General features: G+C 44.0%; 1 pseudogene across 1 annotated transcript; it reads right to left on the bottom strand.

Moving 5' to 3' along the window:
* Window positions 1–504: 504 nt before the first annotated feature.
* On the bottom strand, window positions 505–16,887 carry LOC311116883 (protein rogdi homolog; annotated as a pseudogene). The gene is made up of 11 exons: window positions 16,719–16,887; window positions 15,840–15,911; window positions 13,084–13,166; window positions 9,739–9,793; window positions 9,207–9,287; window positions 3,991–4,086; window positions 2,670–2,768; window positions 2,438–2,551; window positions 1,789–1,838; window positions 1,321–1,447; window positions 505–921 (listed from the first exon to the last, which is right to left on the bottom strand). The product of its transcript is annotated as a protein rogdi homolog (transcript).
* Window positions 16,888–17,013: the final 126 nt, after the last annotated feature.

Consider the following 17,013-nt stretch of genomic DNA (forward strand, 5'->3'; position numbering starts at 1 on the left):
GAGAGATACATGCACCCAATCCTAAATCAACCCCTTGTCCCTACTTGTCTAGATCTGAATGCAGTGTTTCCCCTATACTCAATCTGCCCCCACTCCAAATACATTACATTTTTTAAACATACAGTATATTTCTGCCAAGATGGGTTTTTAAATGGATAGTGGAAGATTTTGGCAACTAAGCTGTTTTTCTACTTACCCAAAGTCAGATGAACTCATGAATACCATTTGTATGTCTCGGCATGCAGTTTGCATTAGCGCAATGATGAAGTCTTTGGGAGTCATACTGTTCCCATAGACTTACATTTTACATTTACATTTTAGACATTTAGCAGACGCTCTTATCCAGAGTGACTTACAGTTAGTGAGTGCATACATGTTTTTTTCTTTTCTTCTCGCCCCCCGTGGGAAACGAACCCACATCCCTGTCAATGCGCTAACGACACGACCCCCCCCCCCCCCCCCCCTCCACCCCCACAGCTAGGGGAAACACTGAATATATTGGATAGATAATGTAATATGGTAGTAGGTAGTCCCAGTACTAGTACTACTGGTAGTAGCTCCACCATATTGCTTCCTCCTATACTTTCTCCACAAGTCGGGAGTAGATGTTAGGGTCTAGGGGTTGATGTGGGACTGAATTAAAGCAGCTGTAACACATGGATGGGCTCTAAACCCTGGAATACTAAACACTGGTAATATATATATATATATATGGAGTTTGATCCGGCTGTTCTCCTGTAAATTATACAAACAAAACCCACTTCAATCAGACAATATTTCCAAGACATCCCTTTTATCTGGGTGGGTTGGTTGGTTGGTTGGTGTGAAGGATTTGGACAGAACACCTAGCCATTCTGATGGTCAGCTAGCGGCAGTTGGTTAGAAGGGTCGGTAGTTCCAGAAACTAGAGAAGACTGAAATCTAGGAGGAAGAGGAAGAAAATCTAGTTTATTGTGTCATGGTAAGCCAATCTAATAAAGGCTTTATAATATAGGTTACAAAAGAAGTGCCTTGTCTTTGTGTAGTTTTTACTGTAAAGCCACAACTTCTCTGGTTCTCAGTCGATTTAGACCCTTGTTTCCAATGAACACATTTTCATACCATTTATATGTTTTTTAACAGAAGCAAAAACAGCACTCCCTAGCTTCTCTTTTCTTAGTCTGACATTTCTTTTAGTTAAAGACACACTTGAACAAAGTGAATCATCTACTTCATACCAACTGGCCCAGCCTGACTCTCTGCCAATACTGCAGTAACTCATTCACTGGAGTATATTCTGTGGACCAATGGAGCTCTCCTGCTGCAGCAGACGTCACCCACCTTGTCCTTGAGCTGCTGACAGAGCTGCAGTGAGATGGTGAAGAAGAGCAGTGTGTTGTTGAGCCAGGGGACAACACACTCCACCTTGTGAACCTGGCTCACCTCAAACTTAGCATTGTTCAGCTCACTGGGGGAGACCGCAGGGAAAGAGTTCAAAAAGAAAAAAAAGGTTGGACATATTGGAATGTGTTAAAAAAAAAAGTTGGAAACTTGTGAGAGGCTGTGTGTGTGAAATTATTCAGAAATGGGAGGACCCGGGGTAGACCCAACAAGCATCATTTACTATGTTGCTGACTAGTGACAAAAATATATTTTTTAACAGTAGTTGGTATTGTTACAGGGACACACTAATAACTTAAAATCAACAAGATATGAATGGACATGAAAAGATCCTCTCTGTATTGACCACAGACAGCACCCTCTAAAGGGTTACTGACATGATGTGAACGGTTATAAAACAGAACTTACAACACGGCTCCAGGGTTGTGTAACACAGAGCTTCCAGATGGCCTGAAGTTCTGTTGAAACACCAGAGGTACACAAACTGATGCATCTTCACAATACCACATGTGGTTACAGAACTAACAGGTGTGATCTTGTTGTGAATGTTGTCTCAGGGCTGGATTCACTGAGTGACAGAACTAACGTACAGGTGTGATCTTGTTGTGAATGTTGTCTCAGGGCTGGATTCACTGAGTGACAGAACTAACGTACAGGTGTGATCTTGATGTGAATGTTGTCTCAGGGCTGGATTCACTGAGTGACAGAACTAACGTACAGGTGTGATCTTGTTGTGAATGTTGTCTCAGGGCTGGATTCACTGAGTGACAGAACTAACGTACAGGTGTGATCTTGTTGTGAATGTTGTCTCAGGGCTGGATTCACTGAGTGACAGAACTAACGTACAGGTGTGATCTTGTTGTGAATGTTGCCTCAGGGCTGGATTCACTGAGTGACAGAACTAACGTACAGGTGTGATCTTGTTGTGAATGTTGTCTCAGGGCTGGATTCACTGAGTGACAGAACTAACGTACAGGTGTGATCTTGTTGTGAATGTTGTCTCAGGGCTGGGTTGGATCCGCAGAGTGTATCTGCATGACAGTGTGAATGTGAGTACCTTGGTGGTGTTGGGCTGCATTGGGTGCAGCTGGTAGACGGTCAGGCACAGCTTACTCAGGTTGATATAGAAGTTCACCATCACATCACTGGGCATCGGAGGAGTGAACATCTTCTGGAGAAGGAGAGAGAGAGAGAGAGTCATTGTGATGTAAAATGCATACAGTAGACGGTGAGACCAGTTTCTCTGCTATGACCTATAACCTATGATATGTGACCTATGGCAGACTCACTGTGAGGCCGCTGGTGGCCAGCTCCGGCAGGGTCATGGCTGCTGGTGTGGTGAGGCGGTTACGAGCCCTGGTAAGCTGCAGCATCACCGCGTCCATCAGCTACAACAACAACAACTACATCATCATCATCATCATCACTACAGTGATCAACTACAACATCATCATCATCATCATCATCACTACAGTGATCAACTACAACAACATCATCACTACAGTGATCAACTACAACAACATCATCATCATCACTACAGTGATCAACTACAACATCATCATCATCACTACAGTGATCAACTACAACAACAATCATAATCATCACTACTACAGTGATCAGCTACAACAACAGAAAAAACTATGAGCTTGGAAATAGACTAAAGGATATGGATGGCACTCTTGGATGGCAAAGTTGTACTAGGTAATGAAAAGGTACACGGTGTACGGGCACAGCACCAACACCCCTTGAAAAATGATGTGTAGTGTAATGATGTGTAGTGTAATGATGTGTAGCGTATTCTAATTATGTGTAGCGTAGTCTAATGATGTGTAGCGTAGTCTAATGATGTGTAGCGTAGTCTAATGATGTGTAGTGTAGACAAATGATGTGTAGTGTAGTGATGTGTAGTGTAATGATGTGTAGCGTAGTCTAATGATGTGTAGCGTAGTCTAATGATGTGTAGCGTAGTCTAATGATGTGTAGCGTAGTCTAATGATGTGTAGTGTAGACAAATGATGTGTAGTGTAGTGATGTGTAGTGTAATGATGTGTAGCGTAGTCTAATGATGTGTAGTGTAGACTAATGATGTGTAGCGTAGTCTAATGATGTGTAGCGTAGTGTAATGATGTGTAGTGTAATGATGTGTAGTGTAATGATGTGTAGTGTAGTGATGTGTAGTGTAATGATGTGTAGTGTAATGATGTGTAGTGTAGTGATGTGTAGTCTAATGATGTGTAGTGTAATGATGTGTAGTGTAATGATGTGTAGTGTAATGATGTAAAATGTAGTCTTAACAGAGGAAAGACACTTCCCAGTTAGCTCTGCTATGACACAAAAATCAGTTTATTTCTGACATGAGTTCCCTGGTGGAAACTAACCTCATTACCCTCAGCTCCAGTCTTAAAGTGGTAGCTGTGTGTATGAGTGTGTTCCTACCTTGTTGACCTCAGCCCCAGTCTTAAAGTGGTAGCTGTGTGTATGAGTGTGTTCCTACCTTGTTGACCTCAGCTCCAGTCTTAAAGTGGTAGCTGTGTGTATGAGTGTGTTCCTACCTTGTTGACCTCAGCCCCAGTCTTAAAGTGGTAGCTGTGTGTATGAGTGTGTTCCTACCTTGTTGACCTCAGCTCCAGTCTTAAAGTGGTAACTCTCATCTCTACTACTCAGCAGCTGCAGAGCCTGATTGACATGGTTCCTAGCATCCTGGATCTGAGGGAGGGAGGGGACAGAGTCAGTATTATTAGATCAGAGGGAGGGAGGGGACAGAGTCGGTACTATTAGATCAGAGGGAGGGAGGGGACAGAGTCAGTATTATTAGATCAGAGGGAGGGAGGGGACAGAGTCAGTATTATTAGATCTGAGGGAGGGAGGGGACAGAGTCGGTATTATTAGATCAGAGGGAGGGAGGGGACAGAGTCAGTATTATTAGATCTGAGGGAGGGAGGGGACAGAGTCAGTATTATTAGATCAGAGGGAGGGAGGGGACAGAGTCAGTATTATTAGATCTGAGGGAGGGAGGGGACAGAGTCAGTATTATTAGATCTGAGGGAGGGAGGGGACAGAGTCAGTATTATTAGATCAGAGGGAGGGAGGGAGGGGACAGAGTCAGTATTATTAGATCTGAGGGAGGGAGGGGACAGAGTCAGTATTATTAGATCTGAGGGAGGGGACAGAGTCAGTATTATTAGATCTGAGGGAGGGAGGGGACAGAGTCAGTATTATTAGATCAGAGGGAGGGGACAGAGTCAGTATTATTAGATCTGAGGGAGGGAGGGGACAGAGTCAGTATTATTAGATCAGAGGGAGGGAGGGGACAGAGTCAGTATTATTAGATGAGAGGGAGGGAGGGGACAGAGTCAGTATTATTAGATCTGAGGGAGGGAGGGGACAGAGTCAGTATTATTAGATGAGAGGGAGGGAGGGGACAGAGTCAGTATTATTAGATCTGAGGGAGGGAGGGGACAGAGTCAGTATTATTAGATCAGAGGGAGGGAGGGGACAGAGTCGGTATTATTAGATGAGAGGGAGGGAGGGGACAGAGTCAGTATTATTAAATCGGAGGGAGGGAGGGGACAGAGTCAGTATTATTAGATCAGAGGGAGGGAGGGGACAGAGTCAGTATTATTAGATCAGAGGGAGGGAGGGGATAGAGTCAGTATTATTAGATCTGAGGGAGGGGACAGAGTCAGTATTATTAGATCTGAGGGAGGGAGGGGACAGAGTCAGTATTATTAGATCTGAGGGAGGGGACAGAGTCAGTATTATTAGATCTGAGGGAGGGGACAGAGTCAGTATTATTAGATCTGAGGGAGGGAGGGGACAGAGTCAGTATTATTAGATCAGAGGGAGGGAGGGGACAGAGTCAGTATTATTAGATCTGAGGGAGGGAGGGGACAGAGTCAGTATTATTAGATCTGAGGGAGGGAGGGGACAGAGTCAGTATTATTAGATCAGAGGGAGGGAGGGGACAGAGTCAGTATTATTAGATCAGAGGGAGGGAGGGGACAGAGTCAGTATTATTAGATGAGAGGGAGGGAGGGGACAGAGTCAGTATTATTAGATCTGAGGGAGGGAGGGGACAGAGTCAGTATTATTAGATCAGAGGGAGGGAGGGGACAGAGTCAGTATTATTAGATCAGAGGGAGGGAGGGGACAGAGTCAGTATTATTAGATCTGAGGGAGGGAGGGGACAGAGTCAGTATTATTAGATCTGAGGGAGGGAGGGGATAGAGTCAGTATTATTAGATCTGAGGGAGGGAGGGGATAGAGTCAGTATTATTAGATCTGAGGGAGGGAGGGAGGGGACAGAGTCAGTATTATTAGATCTGAGGGAGGGAGGGGACAGAGTCAGTATTATTAGATCTGAGGGAGGGAGGGGATAGAGTCAGTATTATTAGATCTGAGGGAGGGAGGGGACAGAGTCAGTATTATTAGATCTGAGGGAGGGAGGGGACAGAGTCAGTATTATTAGATCTGAGGGAGGGAGGGGACAGAGTCAGTATTATTAGATCAGAGGGAGGGAGGGGACAGAGTCAGTATTATTAGATCGGAGGGAGGGAGGGGACAGAGTCAGTATTATTAGATCTGAGGGAGGGAGGGGATAGAGTCAGTATTATTAGATCTGAGGGAGGGAGGGAGGGGACAGAGTCAGTATTATTAGATCTGAGGGAGGGAGGGGACAGAGTCAGTATTATTAGATGAGAGGGGACAGAGTCAGTATTATTAGATCTGAGGGAGGGGACAGAGTCAGTATTATTAGATCTGAGGGAGGGAGGGGACAGAGTCAGTATTATTAGATCTGAGGGAGGGAGGGAGGGGACAGAGTCAGTATTATTAGATCTGAGGGAGGGAGGGGACAGAGTCAGTATTATTAGATCTGAGGGAGGGAGGGGACAGAGTCAGTATTATTAGATCTGAGGGAGGGAGGGAGGGGACAGAGTCAGTATTATTAGATCTGAGGGAGGGAGGGGACAGAGTCAGTATTATTAGATCTGAGGGAGGGAGGGAGGGGACAGAGTCAGTATTATTAGATCTGAGGGAGGGAGGGAGGGGACATAGTCAGTATTATTAGATCTGAGGGAGGGAGGGGACAGAGTCAGTATTATTAGATGAGAGGGGACAGAGTCAGTATTATTAGATCTGAGGGAGGGGACAGAGTCAGTATTATTAGATCTGAGGGAGGGAGGGGACAGAGTCAGTACTATTAGATCGGAGGGAGGGAGGGGACAGAGTCAGTATTATTAGATCTGAGGGAGGGAGGGGACAGAGTCAGTATTATTAGATCGGAGGGAGGGAGGGGACAGAGTCAGTATTATTAGATCTGAGGGAGGGAGGGGACAGAGTCAGTATTATTAGATCTGAGGGAGGGAGGGGACAGAGTCAGTATTATTAGATCTGAGGGAGGGAGGGGACAGAGTCAGTATTATTAGATGAGAGGGGACAGAGTCAGTATTATTAGATCAGAGGGGACAGAGTCAGTATTATTAGATCTGAGGGGACAGAGTCAGTATTATTAGATCTGAGGGAGGGGACAGAGTCAGTATTATTAGATCGGAGGGAGGGGACAGAGTCAGTATTATTAGATGAGAGGGAGGGAGGGGACAGAGTCAGTATTATTAGATCGGAGGGAGGGAGGGGACAGAGTCAGTATTATTAGATCTGAGGGAGGGAGGGGACAGAGTCAGTATTATTAGATCTGAGGGAGGGAGGGAGGGGACAGAGTCAGTATTATTAGATCAGAGGGAGGGAGGGGACAGAGTCAGTATTATTAGATCGGAGGGAGGGAGGGGACAGAGTCAGTATTATTAGATCAGAGGGAGGGAGGGGACAGAGTCAGTATTATTAGATCTGAGGGAGGGAGGGGACAGAGTCAGTACTATTAGATCAGAGGGAGGGAGGGGACAGAGTCAGTACTATTAGATCAGAGGGAGGGAGGGAGGGGACAGAGTCAGTATTATTAGATCTGAGGGAGGGAGGGGACAGAGTCAGTATTATTAGATCTGAGGGAGGGAGGGGACAGAGTCAGTATTATTAGATCAGAGGGAGGGAGGGGACAGAGTCAGTATTATTAGATCTGAGGGAGGGAGGGGACAGAGTCAGTATTATTAGATGAGAGGGAGGGAGGGGACAGAGTCAGTATTATTAGATCTGAGGGAGGGAGGGGACAGAGTCAGTATTATTAGATCAGAGGGAGGGAGGGGACAGAGTCAGTATTATTAGATCAGAGGGAGGGAGGGGACAGAGTCAGTATTATTAGATCAGAGGGAGGGAGGGGACAGAGTCAGTATTATTAGATCTGAGGGAGGGGACAGAGTCAGTATTATTAGATCTGAGGGAGGGAGGGGACAGAGTCAGTATTATTAGATCAGAGGGAGGGAGGGGACAGAGTCAGTATTATTAGATCAGAGGGAGGGAGGGGACAGAGTCAGTATTATTAGATCTGAGGGAGGGAGGGGACAGAGTCAGTACTATTAGATCAGAGGGAGGGGACAGAGTCAGTATTATTAGATCTGAGGGAGGGAGGGGACAGAGTCAGTATTATTAGATCAGAGGGAGGGAGGGGACAGAGTCAGTATTATTAGATCTGAGGGAGGGAGGGGATAGAGTCAGTATTATTAGATCAGAGGGAGGGAGGGGACAGAGTCAGTATTATTAGATCTGAGGGAGGGAGGGGATAGAGTCAGTATTATTAGATCTGAGGGAGGGAGGGGACAGAGTCAGTATTATTAGATCTGAGGGAGGGAGGGGACAGAGTCAGTATTATTAGATCTGAGGGAGGGAGGGGACAGAGTCAGTATTATTAGATCAGAGGGAGGGAGGGGACAGAGTCAGTATTATTAGATCAGAGGGAGGGAGGGGACAGAGTCAGTATTATTAGATCTGAGGGAGGGAGGGGACAGAGTCAGTATTATTAGATCTGAGGGAGGGAGGGGACAGAGTCAGTATTATTAGATCAGAGGGAGGGAGGGGACAGAGTCAGTATTATTAGATCAGAGGGAGGGAGGGGACAGAGTCAGTATTATTAGATCTGAGGGAGGGGACAGAGTCAGTATTATTAGATCAGAGGGAGGGAGGGGACAGAGTCAGTATTATTAGATCAGAGGGAGGGAGGGGACAGAGCAATATAACTAGTAACAGTGTAGTGTATTGATCAAATGCATATTGTTGGACAGTTACGTTAGACTTACTTTATCACAATGAACACTGTTTATCATATATCCTGATGCCTAGTCACCTGACCCCTATTCATATCTACCTCCATCACCCCGGTATCCCTGCACATTGGAAATATGCTACTGGACCTTTCTGACCCTGTTTATAGCCTTCTTACTTTCTTGTGTTCCTCTTCTTCTTCCTCGTGTGTTTTTGTTTTACCTCATGTTCTTTTTAGTACTGGGTTAATATTGATTACTGCAGTGTTAGGTTTAGAGCTTGCTTCCCCAACTGGCAGCCCGCAAGAGTGATAAATGCCAAGTAGGAATGAGGGGGATGATTAGGTGGCCATGATGGAAATGTGGCCATGGTTGGGAATTTAGCCATGACACCGGGGTGAACACCCCTACTCTTACAATAAGCGGCATGGCTTTTTGAATGTGCACAGACAGTCAGGACACCCATTTTAACGTCCCATCTGAAAGACGGCACCCTACGCAGGGCAATGTCCCCAAATGTAATCAAGGTATGATATGATTATGTTTTAGTCCAATATTATATCTGTTTAGGCTTCTTGCGGTCAATTTGCAATCAATATTTGTTTTATTATATTCTGTTTATTACCATCCGCCACACACACACACACACACACACACACACACACACCCCTACAATACCTGTTGCAATTTCCAGTGCTTATCATCCCTGAATGTGAAATGCATCACTTGGTTGCTTTTAGCAGTTTTCAGATTGATGTCCTGTGAAGACAGAGGGTGAAAATTACAGAAAGAACCTGACATTGTAACAACATGTTCTCTCTACTAAAACACATTACAGAAAGAACCTGACATTGTAACAACATGTTCTCTCTACTAAAACACATTACAGAAAGAACCTGACATTGTAACAACATGTTCTCTCTACTAAAACACATTACAGAAAGAACCTGACATTGTAACAACATGTTCTCTACTAAAACACATTACAGAAAGAACCTGACATTGTAACAACATGTTATCTACTAAAACACATTACAGAAAGAACCTGACATTGTAACATGTTCTCTCTACTAAAACACATTACATGTTGTTACAGTCAGAAAGAACCTGACATTGTAACAACATTTTATCCCTACTAAAAACACAGTCAAACACTGCTACAGGGAGGTTTCCAGAGAATAGTCTACAACCAGAGACAAGAGACACTCACAGCTTGAGTCAGTGCTTCTCCCTGTAGAGTCAGTACTCCTTTCACCTGGTCCATGCTGCAAAGACAAGACAGCAGGTCTCACAAGAACCACAATAATGACACTGTGGAAGTCCCAAATGGCACTATATCCCCTACACACTACACTACTTTTGACCTGAGTCCTATGTCATATGTCACCTTGTCATAGACTCAAATCCCGGCAGATTAGAAAACTGTTGTTGTTGATGATGATGTCTGTAAACAGAAGGTTGTGTAATGTATAAACAGGCCCTCCACTAAAACAAATGTTAGCAGGCAAAGAGTTTTCCTAGACCAACACATATACGTCCAGCCATGGACCTGACGTGCACACACACACACTAATAAATAAAACAGGTGATATGTTGGGACTTGCTTCTGAACTTTAAATAGGTGCAACAAGGCATCAAAAATAAGCCTATTTCCGTGCTCTATATGTTGAATCACATTTAGCAGAAAAAAACACCATTAGAAAATAACTTGCTTTGGTAATGCATGTTGTCTAACAAGGAATGTATAGGTTATAACATAATCCGACATGTGTTTCTAATCTGTCATGTGTGAACTATAGGTCTTCGTTAGGCTGGACTAGATGGGGTTTCTTATAGTGCACATTATATCAATGTTTTCTGTCTTACATTGTCTATTGTAGAGGATGCCTGGTTGTTCTTTAAAAGTAATTTCCTCTCAATCTTAAATAAACATGCCCCATTCAAAAAATACAGAACTAAGAACAGATATAGCCCCTGGTTCTCCTCAGACTTGACTGCCCTTGACCAGCACAAAAACATCCTGTGGCGTACTGCATTAGCATCAAATAGCCCCCGCGATATGCAACTTTTCAGGGAAGTTAGGAACCAATATACACAAGCAGTTAGGAAAGCAAAGGCTAACTTTTTCAAACAGAAATTTGCATCCTGTAGCACTAACTCCACCGATAAATCTACAATAATCGAGAATTTCAACAAGCATTTTGCTACGGCTGGCCATGCTTTCCACCTGGCTACCACTACCCCGGCCACCAGCTCTGCACCCTCCGCTGCAACTTGCCCATGCCCCCCCCGCTTCTCCTTCACACAAATCCAGACAGCTGATGTTCTGAAAGAGCTGCAAAATCTGGACCCCTACAAATCATCTGGGCTAGACAATCTGGACCCTTTCTTTCTAAAACTAGCCGCCGAAATTGTCGCAACCCCTATTACTAGCCTGTTCAACCTCTCTTCGTAACGTCTGAGATCCCCAGAGATTGGAAAGCTGCCGCGGTCATCCCCCTCTTCAAAGGGGGTGACACTCTAGATCCAAACTGTTACAGACCCATATCCATCCTGCCCTGCCTTTCAAAAGTTTTTGAAAGCCAAGTCAACAAACAGATCACAGACCATTTCGAATCCCACCGTACCTTCTCCGCTATGCAATCCGGTTTCCGAGCTGGTCATGGGTGCACTTCAGCCACGCTCAAGGTCCTAAACGATATTATAACCGCGATCGATAATAGACAGTACTGTGCAGCCGTTTTCATTGACCTGGCCAAGGCTTTCGACTCTGTCAACCACCGCATTCTTATTGGCAGACTAAATAGCCTTGGTTTCTCAAATGACTGCCTCGCCTGGTTCACCAACTACTTCTCAGATAGAGTTCAATGTGTCAAATCGGAGGGCCTGTTGTCTGGACCTATGGCAGTCTCTATGGGGGTGCCACAGGGTTCAATTCTTGGGCCGACTCTTTTCTCCGTGTATATCAATGATGTCGCTCTTGCTGCTGGTGACTCTCAGATCCACCTCTATGCAGACGACACCATTTTGTATAGGGTATTGGGGCGGCAGGTAGCTTAGTGGTTAAGAGCGTTGTGCCAGTAACCGAAAGGTCGCTGGTTCTAATCCCCGAGCCAACTAGGTGAAAAATCTGTCGATGTGCCCTTGAGCAAGGCACTTAACCCTAATTGCTCATGTAAGTCGCTCTGGATAAGAGCGTCTGCTAAATGACTAAAATGTAAAATGTAATGTAAATGTATACATCTGGCCCTTCATTGGACACTGTGTTAACAAACCTCCAAATGAGCTTCAATGCCATACAACACTCCTTCAGTAGCCTCCAACTGCTCTTAAACACTAGTAAAACTAAATGCATGCTCTTCAACCGAACACTGCTTGCACCCGCCCACCCGACTAGAATCACTACTCTCGACGGGTCTGACCTAGAGTATGTGGACAACTACAAATATCTAGGTGTCTGGTTAGACTGTAAACTCTCCTTCCAGACTCACATTAAGAATCTCCAATCCAAAGTTAAATCTAGAATCGGTTTCCTATTTCGCAACAAAGCCTCCTTCACTCATGCTGCCAAACATGCCCTCGTAAAACTGACTATCCTACCGATCCTTGACTTCGGCGATGTCATTTACAAAATAGCCTCCAACACTCTACTCAGCAAATTGGATGTAGTCTATCACAGTGCCATCCGTTTTGTCTCCAAAGCCCCATATACTACCCACCACTGTGACCTGTACGCTCTTGTTGGCTGGTCCTCACTACATATTCGTCGCCAAACCCACTGGCTCCAGGCCATCTATAAATCACTGCTAGGCAAATCCCCGCCTTATCTTAGCTCATTGGTCACCATAGCAACACCCACCCGTAGTCTGCGCTCCAGCAGGTATATCTCACTGGTCATCCCCAAAGCCAACACCTCCTTTGGCCGCCATTCCTTCCAGTTCTCTGCTGCCAATGACTGGAACCAACTGCAAAAATCTCTGAAGCTGGAGACACTTATCTCCCTCACTAACTTTAAGCATCAGTTGTCAGAGCACCTTACCGATCACTGCACCTGTACACAGCCCATCTGAAATTAGCCCGCCCAACTACCTCATCCCTATATTGTTATTTATTTTGCTCATTTGTACCCCAGTATCTCTATTTGCACATCATCTCTTGCACATCTATCATTCCAGTGTTAATACTAATTGTAATTATTTTGCACTATAGCCTATTTATTGCCTTACCTCCATAACTTGCTACATTTGCACACACTGTATATATATTTATTTTTTACTTTGTTTTACCCCATATGTAACTCTGTGTTGTTGTTTTTATCGCACTGCTTTGCTTTATCTTGGCCAGGTCGCAGTTGTAAATGAGAACTTGTTCTCAACTGGTTTACCTGGTTAAATAAAGGTGAAATGAAATAAATAAATAAAATATTGTATTGCTATGAATCAACAAACATTATGTTTTTAAAATGGCCAATAAAGTCAAACTCACTCAACAAGTCAATCACCCTAACTGATCAATTAACCAATCAATACAACTAATGAATCCCTCCAAGTCTTACGTTGAGCTGCCCAGGATGAAGTTCTCCTGTTTCAGTTGGCTCTCCAGTCCAGGGGTGGGCATGGAGAACCTCCTGGATGCCTCCTGAACACATAAACATAGTACACAATCTAGTTACATAGTACACAAATATACACTGAACAAAAATATAAAATGCAACATGTAAAGTGTTGGTCCCATGTTTCAGGAGCTGAAATAAAATATCCCAGAAATGTTCCATCCGTACATAAAGCTTATTTCTCAAATGTTGTGCACATTTGTTTACACCCCTGTTAGTGACCATTTCTCCTTTGCCAAGATAATCCATCCACCTGACAGGTGTGGCATATCAAGAAGCTGATTAAACAGCATGATCATTACACAGGTACACCTTGTGCTGGGGACAATAAATGGCGAGTCCAAAATGTGCAGTTTTGCCACACAACACAATGCCACAGATGTCTCAAGTTTTGAGGGAGCGTGCAATTGGCATACTGACTGCAGGAATGTCCACCAGAGCTGTTGCCAGAGAAGTGAATGTGCATTTCTCTACCATAAGCCACCTCCAACGTCGTTTTAGAGAATTTGGCAGTACGTCCAACCGGCCTCACAACCTCAGACCACGTGTATGGCGTTGTGTGGGCGATTGGTTTGCTGATGTCAACGAGTGCCCCATGGTGGCGGTGGGGTTATGGTATGGGCAGGTATAAGCTACGGACAACGAACACAATCGCATTTTATCGATGGCAATTTAAATGCACAAAAATACTGTGACGAGATCCTGAGGCCCATTGTGAGGCCCATTGTGTTGTAAGGTATCTGTAACCAACAGATGCATATCTGTATTCCCAGTCATGTGAAATCCATAGATTAGGGCCTAATGAATTTATTTAAATTGACTGATTTCCTCATATGAACTGTAACTCCGTAAATATCAATGAAATTGTTGCATGTTGCGTTTATATTTTTGTTCAGTATAGTTACATAGTACACAATCTAGTTACAGTATCATAAATATCTCCATCAATAATGTCTTGAGAAACTTGAGCACAAACAGCAATCAACTCAGACAACAGTACACTGAAATCAACTCAGACAACAGTACACTGAAATCAACTCAGACAACAGTACACTGAAATCAACTCAGACAACAGTACACTGAAATCAACTCAGACAACAGTACACTGAAATCAACTCAGACAACAGTACACTGAAATCAACTCAGACAACAGTACACTGAAATCAACTCAGACAACAGTACACTGAAATCAACTCAGACAACAGTACACTGAAATCAACTCAGACAACAGTACACTGAAATCAACTCAGACAACAGTACACTGAAATCAACTCAGACAACAGTACACTGAAATCAACTCAGACAACAGTACACTGAAATCAACTCAGACAACAGTACACTGAAATCAACTCAGACAACAGTACACTGAAATCAACTCAGACAACAGTACACTGAAATCAACTCAGACAACAGTACACTGAAATCAACTCAGACAACAGTACACTGAAATCAACTCAGACAACAGTACACTGAAATCAACTCAGACAACAGTACACTGAAATCAACTCAGACAACAGTACACTGAAATCAACTCAGACAACAGTACACTGAAATCAACTCAGACAACAGTACACTGAAATCAACTCAGACAACAGTACACTGAAATCAACTCAGACAACAGTACACTGAAATCAACTCAGACAACAGTACACTGAAATCAACTCAGACAACAGTACACTGAAATCAACTCAGACAACAGTACACTGAAATCAACTCAGACAACAGTACACTGAAATCAACTCAGACAACAGTACACTGAAATCAACTCAGACAACAGTACACTGAAATCAACTCAGACAACAGTACACTGAAATCAACTCAGACAACAGTACACTGAAATCAACTCAGACAACAGTACACTGAAATCAACTCAGACAACAGTACACTGAAATCAACTCAGACAACAGTACACTGAAATCAACTCAGACAACAGTACACTGAAATCAACTCAGACAACAGTACACTGAAATCAACTCAGACAACAGTACACTGAAATCAACTCAGACAACAGTACACTGAAATCAACTCAGACAACAGTACACTGAAATCAACTCAGACAACAGTACACTGAAATCAACTCAGACAACAGTACACTGAAATCAACTCAGACAACAGTACACTGAAATCAACTCAGACAACAGTACACTGAAATCAAACAATATTTGAAGAATTGAGTTACACAACAACCTTGCCAAAGTTGAAATGTCTTGGAATGCATTTGTTCTACATGGTTCATCATTAGCCAGCATAATCTATTCTTAAAGGATCATCACCTATGGCTATGGGGTCAGTGTACCACAGCTAGGTCTAATCCAATATTGACAACTCAGCAGTGTTAAGACACTCAGTGACACCATTGTCTTGTGATCGGAGCTCTTTGATCCTATGGAGTCAATACTTGGGTGTAGCCCTCAAACTCAACTCTGGACCTCGAAGACAGTTCCACTGAATTATTTCATTGTTTCCCTCTAATTAGGGACTGATTTAGACCTGGGACACCAGGTGTGTGCAATTAATTATCAGGTAGAACAGAAAACCAGCAGGCTCAGGACCTCGTAGTGTAAGAGTTGAGTACCCGTGTGTAGGTTGAGGTTGCCCCTAGACACTGATCTTGGATCAGTTTGGGACTTTCCCCCACTAATGTTAAGGTTAGGATAGGTAGAGAGGAAGCTGATCCTAGATCTGTGCCTAATATTTGCCTTGAGTATATCCTGGAGCTGCTTCAAAACAGCATGGACCTCCTCCTTCAGCAACCAGTTAAACTCCTCCTCCTGAGAGGAAGGGAGGGTGGGAGAGAGGAAGAAAGGAAGGGAGAGAGGAAGGGAGGGTGGGAGAGAGGAAGGAAGGAAGGGAGAGGAGAGGGGGAGAGAGAGGAGAGGGAGGGAGAGAGGACAAACAAGATAGTTACTGTGGTGGTCAGCAGAGATAGGGGTAGATAGACAGGATTGTTCTGTTCTAGAATGTTCACATTATCATGGTTCCAATTAGAACTCCACTGGTGTTCTTAGAATGCTGTGTTTGTGGTTCTTCCCTGAATGCAGGAATCATAGAATTAGAATGATTCACTAATTCTATGGTAGGAATGTCATCTGACAGGACGCAACACAGACGTGATGCTCTTGTGCCTGTGTACAGTATCTACATACATACCACTATCTTTAAGAGACCTGCTTCTGTATACTAGCTAGATATATAGAAAGCCCTGCATATACCTTATATCACACTGGGGAGTTCTTGGATGAAGCACACCCTTGAGGACTGAATGTGACGCTTGACACCTATGGATGTATAGGTCAAGCTGTGTACAATAGGCTAGATATAATGGGGTTGGCAGGGAAGCAGTGACCTCGCCCATCGAAGGCTGCAAATGTGACAATCATTCAATATGACTATTATGAGGACTTCGATCATACTGTATATCACGTTGTCATTGACAATCAGCAGAAAAGGTATTGCAAAGAACAGCACCAGATCTTGCAGATGCAAGGCAGCAGAGCAGTTTTATTCTCGGCACTGTCAGGCACTATGGCAGTGAGTGTACAAAACATTAAGGACGCCTTCCTAATATTGAGTCGCACAGGGATGTTGGCCCATGTTGACTCCAATGCTTCCCACAGTTGTCAGGTTGGCTGGATGTCCTTTGGGTGGTGGACCATTCTCGATACACACGATAAACTGTTGAGCGTGAAAAACCCAGCAGCTTCGCAGTTCTTGACACAAACCAGTGCGCCTGACACATACTACCATACCCCGTTCAAAGACATAAATATTTTGTCTTGCCCATTCACCCTCTGAATGGCACACATACACAATCCATGTCTCAATTGTTTCAAGGGTTAAAAAGCCTTATTTAACCTGTCTCAGTCCTCCCCT

This window comes from Coregonus lavaretus (genome assembly GCF_964263955.1).
Source record: "Coregonus lavaretus genome assembly, contig: HAP1_SCAFFOLD_1645, whole genome shotgun sequence".
Lineage (NCBI taxonomy): Eukaryota > Metazoa > Chordata > Actinopteri > Salmoniformes > Salmonidae > Coregonus > Coregonus lavaretus.